The sequence below is a fragment of the Triticum dicoccoides genome, chromosome 2B, assembly GCF_002162155.2.
Source record: "Triticum dicoccoides isolate Atlit2015 ecotype Zavitan chromosome 2B, WEW_v2.0, whole genome shotgun sequence".
NCBI classification, from domain to species: domain Eukaryota; kingdom Viridiplantae; phylum Streptophyta; class Magnoliopsida; order Poales; family Poaceae; genus Triticum; species Triticum dicoccoides.
In genome coordinates, this window is record NC_041383.1 from 758907120 (window position 1) to 758919633 (window position 12514).

Below are 12514 nucleotides of genomic sequence, written 5' to 3' on the forward strand. Positions count from 1 at the left end.
GTCGGTCGGGGGGCTATTGAACTTATCTGACACACTTCCAGCGGACCTCACTAAGTTCCTGGTGCAGTCCTACCAGCCACAGACCTCTGAAATGGTTTTCCCAGGAAGGGGAAGGATCCGTGTCGATGCTGACAGTGTTCAGAGGGTATTTGATCTCCCAAACAAGGGTCCAAAAGTCAGATATTTAGTTGACAAGGATGCCACTAGGAGATTCAGACAGGCTTTCAACTTAACTGGAAATTCTCATCCCCAGATCACTACATGGCTCAAGATGATTGAGCATATGGCTGGAAGAACGGATGACACATTTTTTATGGCCTGGCTTGCGGTTGCCTTCAGTACTTTTCTAGCACCAACCACGGCCTTGAAGCTCAGCCCAAAGTGTTATGGACTTGTGCTAGATCATCAAATGCTAAAGAATACAAACATCTGCCTCTTTGTACCAGAACACATTAACGAAGCTTTCCGGAACATGGACCAGGAGAAACAAACTGTTTGCTGCTGCTTGTATCACTTGATGGTTAGTGAAAACGACCACTTTTTTCCATATGTTCCTGTTCTTTCTGTGCAGTTATAGTTTGCTGAAATTCTCATAACAATAACTGAACTTGGCTTTTTCTTTTGTTTGGGTCTGGTGCAGATACTATACCTTGATGCGCTCGTACATGACATCCCAGTAAGCAACTGCGCGATACGATCGAATGCATGGGATAGTACTCTAATTGCCAAGGTGATCAAGAAGGATACTATCTCTCCTGGTGTGTTCGGCAAATTACAAGTGAGTTCTTTTTTGTTTTTTTCCAACAGTGTCTTCCTTCTATGTTCTTTTGATGTCTGGTCACTCTTTTTGGAAATTGCACAGAAAACTGTCATCAGTTGGCACAACAATGCATGTAGTTGCACAGATTATAGCTTTAAGTTTGGCAATCTGCACACATGTTCATTTTAAATTGGCACACCATCTTTTTTAAGTTGCACAGTTTTACTAATCTTGTTGCACAGATGTGTTGCATCAGTTGGTAGGAACTTTTTTTTAGGTGCCATGTGTGTTGCACAGTTTTTGTGTCTTTGTTCAGTTGCATATATGTATAGTTGAATTTGTCTACCCCAGTATCTTTGTTTGTAGTTGCACAGGTTGTAATGTGTGGTTTCATTCAACACACAAATCTATTTTTGATAACCTTGTTATTTTCTGTTTCTCTTTTTTTTACATCAGCTTAAAGAGGAGTATAGAGGCACGGAGCAGACACCATTGTTTGGTGGAATTTTGCAAGCTGAAGCATTTGTGGCATCCAAGTTACCAATAACATACAATCCGCAGGTTAGTGTTTTGCATACATAAACTTGCATCACTTACCAATATTTTTTCTATTGGCTGGGATGTATGTTCAGTTGGACATGTATAACTTTTGTAGTTGCGAAAATTCAGAATTTAGTTGGCTGTGATGTATGTTCAGTTGCACATATAAGCTTTTGTAGTTGCACATGTTCTTTTGGATAGTCAAAGTGTTTATTTACAACCATTGTCATCAACTTTTGGCAGAAATGCATGGTTTTTACTTTGTGCCACAGTGCATGTGTAGTTGGCTAGAATCATGTTTTTTAGTTGGCCAGAAAGTGTGTATTAGTCGTTTTTGCTTATCACATCATGGTCAGTTACAGACATTTTTACTTTTTATTATTTTTTCTAACTGAATCAGTACTGAATCTTTTTTGTGTTGATGCAGAAAAAGGCAAAAATTGCGAAAGTGGTCAATGAGCTATGCAAGGCTGTAACTGAACAGGTTGGCACCTTCATTGAAGAAGTTGCCAAGATTAATGACGAGGAACCAGATATTGATCCTTACGTACAGCAGCCATCAATGCAAACTGGGGCATCACGCCGTGCTCCAAAAAGAAAGAGATGGCCGTCAACCATACAAGAAGAAGAAGAATTTGTTGAGGATGATTCAGAAGAAGATGAGGAAATGGGAGCAGCGATAGATGCTGACGACGATGAGGAGACAAATGCGGATGAATCAGAGGAGGAGGACAAGGATGAGGATGACAATGAAGAAGATGCAGAGGAGGAGGAGGATGAGGAGGAAGAGGAGGAAGAGGAGGAGGAGGAGGACAAATAAGAAGAGGACAAAGGAGAGGAGGAGAACAAGGAAGAAGATAGTGATGCAGAGGAGGAGGAAGAAGAAGGTGAGGCCAGAGAGGGGGACGGGGACAAAGGGGCAGCAGTTGATGGCAGTGAGAGGGGAGAAGACAAAGGCGCAGCAGCTGATGGCAGTGAGAGGGAAGAAGACGAGGATGAAGAAGACGAGGATGATTATGGTGATGATAAAGGGGGATCCAATGGAGGCAGCGACAACAGCGATGACGATGATGATGACAACGCTCCTGGTTCTGGTGGTACAGGTGGCAACACATCCAGGAGGACTAGCACTCACGCCACCCCTGCGAGCAGCAGCAATTCATTGAGTAGCAGGAGCACACTACAGTTGTTGATTGACAAGACTTGCTGGAAAGACAAGGATTTGCCAAAGTCAAAGAAAAATGACGAAGCAGAGTCTCAGGGAAGCATTGATATGTTCAAGCTCTGCAACTTGAAGCCAGCTTTGCCAACCACCTTTCCCGTGCCAGATTTCAGCGACAAAGATATGTGTGAGAAGATCAACTTTGCCATTGACAAGAGCCTGTTCTTATCAACTGAAGCTGAAAAGAATCAAATTGACATGGAGGAAGCAGGAAAGGGTCTTGACTGGGTTCATTCAAAGGAAAAATACAAGGAATATTTAAAGCAGCTCCCAGACCTAAGCTCCAGCAAGAGCAAGGCAGCATCCACGGCAAAGCCTCACGTGGTCCAGAAGTGTAAAGCAGTTTCAATGAAGAAGAATCTGCAGTTGCCTCAAACCAAGGAGAAGATGGTGAGTGAAGATGCTGAAGTAAATATGGTCAAGGAAGCTGTGCTTCAAACTGATATGCCAACAGTAGTGAGCAGAGAGCCAACCTGTCAGAGAAGTTCAACAGATCAAGGGGAAGACTCCCCTTTCAACAGTCCCACCAAAACCACCTAAGCAGAAGATTGTCAAGTTTGCCAGAGGCGCAAAGGGGGAACATGCCACAAAAGATTTGGGGTTCAGAGACGAGAGAGAGCTGCGAGCCGCAGCCATTGATGCAGGGGTGCCAAGTTCTGCCAGGTTGCTGCCAACTCAGACTGGAAAGATGCCAACTACAAATACCAGTGTGCCAACTGATGTGTCAGTTAGCAGTATGGTCACAGTCAAAACCACCACAGCTGGTCAGGAAGGCACCACTGCAACTGCAAGTCCCAAGGTGCCTACTGATAGAGATGCTTCAATGCCAAACACAAAAGGAGGTGATTCAACTATCAAAGTGCCGTCCCCAAGAGTTGTCTTTCAGCAACCATTAACACAAGAGGAGGTGTTCGACATTATAAGTAGGTGCAAGCCTCCAAGGCCGCCAACTACAACACTATTGTGAACCAAGTCAGTGAATGATGCACCCATGTTTGTGCCGCAAGAAGATGCCCTGGTCCTTGAACCCTTACGAAGATCAAACTCTTATCATGATGACGGGTTCTGCGATGCACCATCTTTTGACCTCGGCATAGATGGTGATGCTCCAACACCTGCTCCAGCAGTAGATACAGTGGAAGCCGGTGTGATTAGCATCGATGAGTGTGAGTTAGACCCAGCAGCTGTGAATGAAGGATGTGATGCTGCTGATGTTGGCAAGGCAATAGCTCAAGAACTAGATGTTGGTTCACCAGAGAATTGCCACACCCCGATATGCGCAGAACCAGAACTTGGCACGAGCAGTTCTTCGGGGCCACCTCTTGCACGAAGACAGAGGAGGGTAAGAAGGCCCGCAGCATCTCAAAGGTCTCCATTCATCGACTACAACAAGAACAAGACTTTCAGCACCAATGAGGTAGTGAACAAGCTTTACGCTGCCCTCTTGTATTGGGTCAGGCATCACAAAGGAGCAAATGATGGAGCTACCAGGTAAACTAACTCCCCACAGCCTACATACATATCTTTTTCAGTTGCATAGCACCAGCCACTTAGTTGCACAGAAAGCATAGTATGTTGCACAGAACAGGGCTTTTAGTTGCACACTGTTCTTTTTTTTATTTTCATGCACATTTTTTTTGCTGCTGTGACCCTTCGAGCTAACTTGTCTTTTTATTGCTTTCAAAAAAAAACAGCCCTGAGATAATTAGGTATGGTGCTTTCTACATTTCTTTAAAGGAGTTAGTTGATTCGATGAAGCCGGTTCAATGGTTGTCAAAAATTGTTATTGAGACTAGAATCTTACACATCATGGATAACTTACCAGAAGGGTCAAAGAAGGTTGTTATGCCACTGAGGTTTTCTGTAAGTTTTTCCAAAACCTTCTTTTTACCCTCATCTTTGTTCTGTAGCACTTTTCGTTGACCATTTGAGGGAGGCCTTTCACCTACTAAGGAGTTTTGAGCCATGTTTTATAATCTCTGCAGATAAAATTACAGCAAGGGATCCACAATGTGGATGAGATGAACAAGAAGTTTGATTACAAGAACCGTCTCGACAAGAAAGACTTGGTGAGTGTTGTGCCCACATCATCAATGTTTTTTTAGTTGGCACCCACAGCATGTCCAGTTGCACATGACACATCTGTTAGTTGGCAGATACTTGTTGCAACCCGTTTTTTTAACTTGACAAAGTCTTTTTACTTTTTTCTTAGCTACATCTTGTATTTGTGTCTGAAATCATTCACGCTTGCAGGTCATGCTGCCAGTGCTCGAGTGCGCAGATGTAACCGATAAGGACGGAGGGAGGCATTATTGGGTCTTCAGTGTCAACTTGAGGGACGGACGCTTCGAAGTTCTTGATTCAAGCAGGACGCTGGACAACATTGAGCTGATGAACAACGCCTCTACCATTGCGGGGGCAGTACGCCAGCTATGGAGGAAGCATTACCCAAAGTTCAGCATCGAGCACTTCCAGATTATTGACATTGACGTACCAAAGCAGCTTGGCAAGTAAGACAATAAGCATTTCATTCCTTCTCAATCAAATACAATCATTTTGTAGTTTTTAAATTTTTCTACATGTGCAATTTTTAGTATTTTTAAGACACAGTACTAGTCTTCAATCTGTTTTATCATTTTTATGAGTTTCTAATGGATTATCTAGCTAGTTTGCAGAGTGGCGCGTAAGTAGTTGCAAAGTGACACATAATGAGTTGCAGTAGAACACAAGCAGTTGCACAGTAGGACATAAGTAGTTGCACAGAGTGCATTACCTTTATTTGGTTCTAATTTTATATGACAATTTTTTTGCCCATTTTTTGCAGTAATGAGTGTGGGTTGTTCGCACTGCTTAACGCCACCGAGTGGAATGGTAGCCAACTGCCCAACTACGACCCCAAGGAAGTACTCAACATCAGGAAGAAGCTGACGTATGATTGGGTCACCAGCGTGCACAACACCGCCCCATGGAGGAAGTTGCTGAGATACGACAAGGAGTAGGTCAGTACTTTTTTTTCCTGCTCCATGGAGGAAGTTTCTGGTTTGTACAATTTTATTAAGTAGATTTTGTAGTTGCACACTGCTAGTAATTGCGTTTGCAACTCAATATCATCACTTTTGTTGATACATTAGGAGCACTGTATATACAATTGTTCAACAACTAAATATTTAACCAGTTGCCAACAAAGGCACAAATAGCAACTTTTTTTACACAGTACATGAACTAATTCAAGCAGCATAAATTAGATAAAGAGGAATCATAGATGCTGAATGTGTCCACTTGGTCCCAACATTGCTAAAAAAGACATCATTATTTTTCCTTTTTTGTTCCAAAGTTACAAATGAGGAAACAGAATCATAGGAGCCTCTGTGGACACACACCAGCAGTGTGCTCTGTAGATTGGCACTGGCTGCATTTGTTTTTCTTCTTTGGGTGTAGCTCCAGCGCCGATTTGTACCGTCGACTCTTTGCCCTACCCTTTGTAGTAGACCTTGGAGGATCCCTGGACACAAAATCATCAGAAGCTTGTGCAAGGGATGCAGCCTCCAACGGGGCAGTAGGACCGTCACGATCACCTGTGTAATAATCATATAAAAAGTTTAGTATTTTTGTTATTGTGCAACCAGCACTGATGTTCTGTGCAACCACACAGTACATTTTTGTGCAACTAACTGGTTGCTGTGTGCAAATTAAGTTGAAAAAAACACCTGCAGTAGCACGGCCTGTCATGGTACTTGGATTGTAGTCGCCTATGGGCAGAACATGAAAAACAAGTTAGATTTTTAGCTTGATCCTCAAACTAACACAGCGCACGCAACTAGGCAGCATGTTTCTGTTCAACTGGGCACTATGATATGTGCAACTAAAGCCACTCACCCTAGTTTTTGTTTTGGACTCGGTGAAGGTACTAACCTGGGTTATGAGCCCCCTGAGTCCTGCCTGTAGGTCCATTGGGAGTAGCACAAAGGGCACTGCTAGTTGGGCCTGGCGGGGGAGGAGGTCTTTGAGGGTTGGCATCACCTATAGGCAGAAACAGGACAAACAAGTCAGTTGTGTTTATCTTTTTTATGCTCGAACTAACACAGCATGCGCAACTAGGTAGCCTGTTCGGTGCAACTGAGCACCATGATGTGTGCAATTGGAGTTACAGACCTAGTTTGATGGGGAGTTGGGGGAAGGTAATTACCTAGACGACGAGCCCCCTGAGTGCTGCCTGTAGGGCCATTGGGAGGAGCATGCGGGGGAGGAGGTGGCGGAGGATGCCGTGTACAGCCAGGAGGGGGAGGAGGTCCTTGAGGGTTGACATCACATATATGCATAACTGGAAAAAATAAGTTAGCTGTGTTATCTTTGATGCGTGAACTAACAGAGCGTGCGCAACTAGGCAGTATGTTCTTGTCCAAGTGGCTACCATGGTGTGTGCAACTGGGCACAATGATGTGTGCAACTGAAGTTACACACCTAGTTAGATCAGGAGTTGGGGCAGGTAATTACCTGGATGATGAGCCCCCTGATTGCTGCCTGGAGGTGGAGGAGGTCCTCGAGGGTTGCCATCATCTGATGGCCCCGTTGCAGCAGTCGGTTTTTTCCTTTTCTTGGACTTGTTCAGGTGGCCGATCTCGGTACGTGCTGCACGCATATGCTTGTATACAATAGCTTGTGCTGGATCAGAACCACTCGCAAACTTTGCTAGTTTCCGAAAATCGTATATCATGTTCCTCTCCCTTATCTGCTTCTTTGATTGAGGAGGCATTTCATCCGGTTTCTCATAACCAGTCCCTGGCGCACTAGGTACAGCAGTAGGTGTCCACCGTCTTAGCAGGTACCTTTTCGGTATGACATCAACGCCAACATGGGTGAACACCTTGAGGATGTGGCAACAGAGGATGCCGTCCTTGTCCATTTTACAACACTCACACAAATAGGAACGCTCCTCCACCCTTGCCTGCACCAAGTAGTTTCGAGAACCATATTTCGCAACAAATTCCTGGTTCGGTCTGAGCTCAAACACATCAGCACCAACTTGGAATGCATTATAACGTCCAATCAGCTCAAACTCTTCTCTAAACTTGCGGTAAAGGTCTTTAGTATAGGTTTTGTAAGCTTGCTTCTCTATTGGGAAGTTGGACCACAACTCAATCTCAAGGTGTTGTGTCCTGTAATCATTGCAGCCTTCCTTGGCAAGGATGTGGTTCTGTATTTTTTCATATTGCTTGATGAAGTTCAACATTGAGTTGTGTGGGTTCACATATCTTTTGAGGACGGCGTTGAACCCCTCACTATGCTGTGTAGACTGGAGGAAGGGAAAGAACCTGTGTTTGAAGTAGCACGGCACCCAAGTTGACCTGTATTCGTACAACTTCTCAAAGTGCGTGTGTGCCATAGCCTCATACTTCATCATTAACCCAGCCCAATTCTGCTCAAACTCGTCTATAGTGAAGCTGAAGTCAACACACTTGTTGAAATCATCAGAGAGTCCTGGATTCCGGCACAGCAACCAACCAACCTTTTCCTGAGCCTTTTTCATGATGTGCCATCGACAACAACGGTGCACGGTGGTTGGAAAGATGCTCTGTATTGACTGCCTCATCGCACCATCCTGATCGGTGATGAAGTTGTCAGGAGGTTTGCCATCCATAGCCTCTAGGAATGCTCCAAAGACCCAATCAAAGCTCGATGCCAACTCCTGCCTCACAAACGCGCAACCCAGCATGAAAGATTGGCCATGTCGGTTTATTCCTATGAAGGGCGCAAACGGCATATTGTACAAGTTGGTCATGTAGGTGGTGTCAAACGATATGCAATCGTGGTACGCCTCCGCGCTTTGCGAGCTAAGCCGTCCACCCAAAATATGTTGACAACTCTGTCCTCTTCATCATATTTCACCTTATAGAAGAAGTCTGGATCGGTTTTTTGTATATCCTTGAAGTGCGCAATTGTCTCAATCAAATCACCCTCCTTTGTGTCATCTCCACGGAAACTTGTACAAAGATTTGTTATTGCCTTTGGTCCGAACGGCACCATCATCTCAGATCCATAGAACTCTGCCATTACATGCATCATTCGTCCTGCATAATACAAAAACAAACAGTATATCCTTTTTTAGTTGCACAAATGCGCACATCCAGCTGCACAGTAATAGGACACGTGTTGGCACAGAAGATAATCACAGGAAATGGACACCTAGCTGCACCTTTTTAAAAACACTTTGTAGTTTTTGCATACAGGACATTGTGTATTTGCACAGTAAAGACAATCTAGTTGCACAAGAAGCACCCAAAGTGATATATAAAAAGCATGGGAAGTTGGACAGCAGTTGCATAGTTAAGTCATTTCAGTTGCACAGTAGTACCATAACAGTTGCACACTGGACTGCCTAGAGGGAAACTTAATTCTTCAAGGGATATAGAAAAACACCACACCTGTAGTCAAGTTGCAGTTATACAAGATGCGCAGAAACTCCTTTTCATCAGGTGAGATGCCTTGGTGGGATCTCAAGTATTTGGACAATGAAGGTTTGTTCACGAGCGGATGATTGTGGTCACGAACAAAGTGCGTCACCTCCCATCGCCCATCTATCAGCTTCACCAACATTTTCGCCTTGCATTCAGTCTGCTTTATTGTCTCACGTTTGCGCTTCTTCTTCTTCTTACTAGTACCAGCATCCTCTTCAGCAAATATTGGAGGTTCTTCTTCCATCTCCTCATCACTGTTAACAGATGTTGGATCTGGAATAGGGTCCAGGTAAGGAGGAGCCTCAGCTCCTCCATCATCAACTTTGGGCTTCTTGAACTTGTTGCAGCAAAACTGTTGTTTTATCAATTCATTGGTGCGGGGTGTCCGTCTAGAGGTGTTCATCTTGATAGATAAACCCATCCGTAGTGCGTAACTATTGTAGTGATCCTTAGCAATTTGAAGGCTGTCAAACCTCATGCCAACATAGGGTTCCATAGGTTGAGAACCAGCCTCATCCTCTCCTTCTTCTACTTGCACAGCTCTGTCAAAAGCCCCAGCTTCCAGCTCAGTCCTGGTTGGACCAGGAACATTTGCCTCGGTTCCTGTGTCATTAAGAGTATGGCTCTCTGACTGCAAAGACACCACTACAGGGGCACCACGGGCTGATGACTGGCCTGCCACATTGTCATGGCCCGTAGGGTTACCATCACGACTTGCCTGCGTGTAGTAAACAGATCAACCATTTTCTGTGCAGTTTCCTTGTTGTATGCTGGGTTGCTGCTGATCCATATCATGAGGAAGCTCATTGAGATCTGGAGGCAACTCATTGAGATCAAGCATTTTTTCCCTTGTTTTTGGATGCTGCCACACACTCCCTGCACATATAAAAAAAGAAGAAATTGATGTCATCAGTTGGTAACCACAGAAAAACTATGTTTCAAAACAACCTAAAAGCAACATGACCATAGCATAATCTTTTATTATAACAGTTATGAATTTTTTTGTTTGCACAGAGTTGTTATGTTAGTTGCACAGTTTGCAGTAAATAACTGGCAAGAGCATGACTTCTTTTTGCTACAGAGTTTTTCTTACCTTTTCCCTTTTTTGTTTTGTTGCAATGATCTGTAGGTTTCCGTTTCGCAAGGAGCTCTTTTCAGATTTTTCTGCACATAATTGGATGCTACATTTGAGAAGGAAAATCCAGGTGAAAGAAGAAAGAAGAAAGAAGAATTGGAGGACAGATTATAGTTATATGTTTTTCATCGCCGTTTATGTTTCTAGATCTGGTATATTTGAACATATTAATATGGTTTGCAATAGGTGTGGGACCAGAATATATGCGTGGGACAAGATTTGTGTGTGAATATGTTAATATGGTTTGTGGCTTCATTAGCCATGGACAAAAGTTCCTATGTTTTTCCTGTTGCACTACAGATTTCTGGTTTTCGCTAGAATAGACGTCTCAATTTCCAGGATTTCCACTTGGCCAGCATACATATTCAGTTGGACATTCAATGCTTTTAGTTGGCTAGAATAGATGTCTCAGCTGGCCAGGTTGCATTTTTTCAGTTTTGCAGCCAACATGCATGTTCAGTTGAACAGTTAATGCATTCAGTTGGCTAGAATAGATGTCTTAGTTGCCTAGAATAGATATCTTAGTTGGTCATCAGTTTTTGGTCAACATGCATGTTTAGTTGGCCAGAAAACATGTTTTTTATTTTCACATATACTACATTTTTTCCAAAGTGTTCACTCAGAAACATGTATTGCCAGATATATGTTTAGTTGGCAGGATACATATTTAGTTGGCCAGGATACATGTTCAGTTGGCTGGGATGCATGTTTAGTTGCACATTTATGAATTTTTCGTTGCACATGTTCAACAAAGCATTGGGCAGTCAATTTTTTGTTCATTTTGCAAATAATAACTAGAAGTTGGCTTTTAATCATGTTTTAATTGGCCAGATAACTCGTTTTTAGTTGGCTTGTTTTAACACATCCAGGTGGTAGTTTTTGGCATGTTTAACACATCCAACATGTTTAACATCTGGTGTGATGTGCCAGATTCACCTCTTTTTTGAAGCAGATTCTCCATGGATCCATGGAGAAGGGGGAAGTGAAGAGGCGCATAGGGGGCTTACCTGCTCGATCTTACTGCCTGGTATGGCTAGAATAGATGTCTCAGCTGGCCAGGTTGCATTTTTTCAGTTTTTGTGGCCAACATGCATGTTCAGTTGGACAGTTAATGCATTCAGTTGGCTAGAATAAATGTCTTAGTTGCCTAGAATAGATGTCTTAGTTGGTCATCAGTTTTTGGCCAACATGCATGTTTAGTTGGCCAGAAAACATGTTTTTTATTTTCACATATACTACATTTTTTCCAAAGTGTTCACTCAGAAACATGTATTGCCAGATATATGTTTAGTTGGCAGGATACATGTTTAGTTGGCCAGGATACATGTTCAGTTGGCTGGGATGCGTGTTTAGTTGCACATTTATGAATTTTTCGTTGCACATGTTCAACAAAGCATTGGGCAGTCAATTTTTTGTTCATTTTGCAAATAATAACTAGAAGTTGGCTTTTAATCATGTTTTAATTGGCCAGATAACTCGTTTTTAGTTGGCTTGTTTTAACACATCCAGGTGGTAGTTTTTGGCATGTTTAACACATCCAGCATGTTTAACATCTGGTGTGATGTGCCAGATTCACCTCTTTTTTGAAGCAGATTCTCCATGGATCCATGGAGAAGGGGGAAGTGAAGAGGTGTAGAGGGGGCTTACCTGCTCGATCTTACTGCCTGGTATGGCTCTGACCACCCTGCCCTTTAGATCTTGAAGCAGCTCCTTCTACTTTGGGGCTCCCATGGCGGCTGTGTAGGAGGAGGAAGAAAGGCTGGGGGCGATTGCGTTTGGATCTGTTTCTGGCGTGCAGAAGAAGAAGAAGGCAGCGTCGGTGGGGCTGAGGCGTGGGGGCGAGAGATGGCGTGGATTCTGCAACCTGGGCAGATCCTCCTTCTTTCGTGAGGAAGAAGAAGATAGCCAGGGCGCAGTTTGGCGAGGAGGGTGCACGTGATCCCGCGGGGCATGGTTTGGCGAGGAGGGTGCACGTGATCCCGCGGCCAGCTGGTGGGCGGGGCAGTTGCCTTTTTCGCTCCGACGGGCAGGGACCACGTGGGCGAGTGGGCGAGTGGGGGACTGTTTCCTCTTTTCGCTCGAGGGGGGACCAGGTGGTTTCCTTTTTTGGGTGGCCGCTGGCTAGCGATCCCAGGGCGGCCGGCCGCCCACTAGACGCGTCCCATGATGATTCTCCTACAGCAATATTTTGCCCACATCAGATGTTCTTTTATACTAGTTAGGTGCCCTAAAAGTCTAAAGGTAGCATTATTCCCAAAGAGATGAAGCAAAGTGGATTTGAATATGGCATTCATGTATGTTTTAGGAAGTCATGGTCTTTGATGATTCCTGTTATTCAAGTGTTCGGTGAGCAGTCAATCTTTTCTCCGTTGTATTTTCTTTTATATTTGTGTATGCGCATT

The 12514-nt window shown here is 43.9% G+C and overlaps 1 pseudogene; it reads right to left on the bottom strand.

Moving 5' to 3' along the window:
- Positions 1 to 5876: 5876 nt before the first annotated feature.
- The window catches only part of LOC119361339, a 10414-nt pseudogene continuing 3776 nt past the window's right edge, over positions 5877 to 12514 (bottom strand).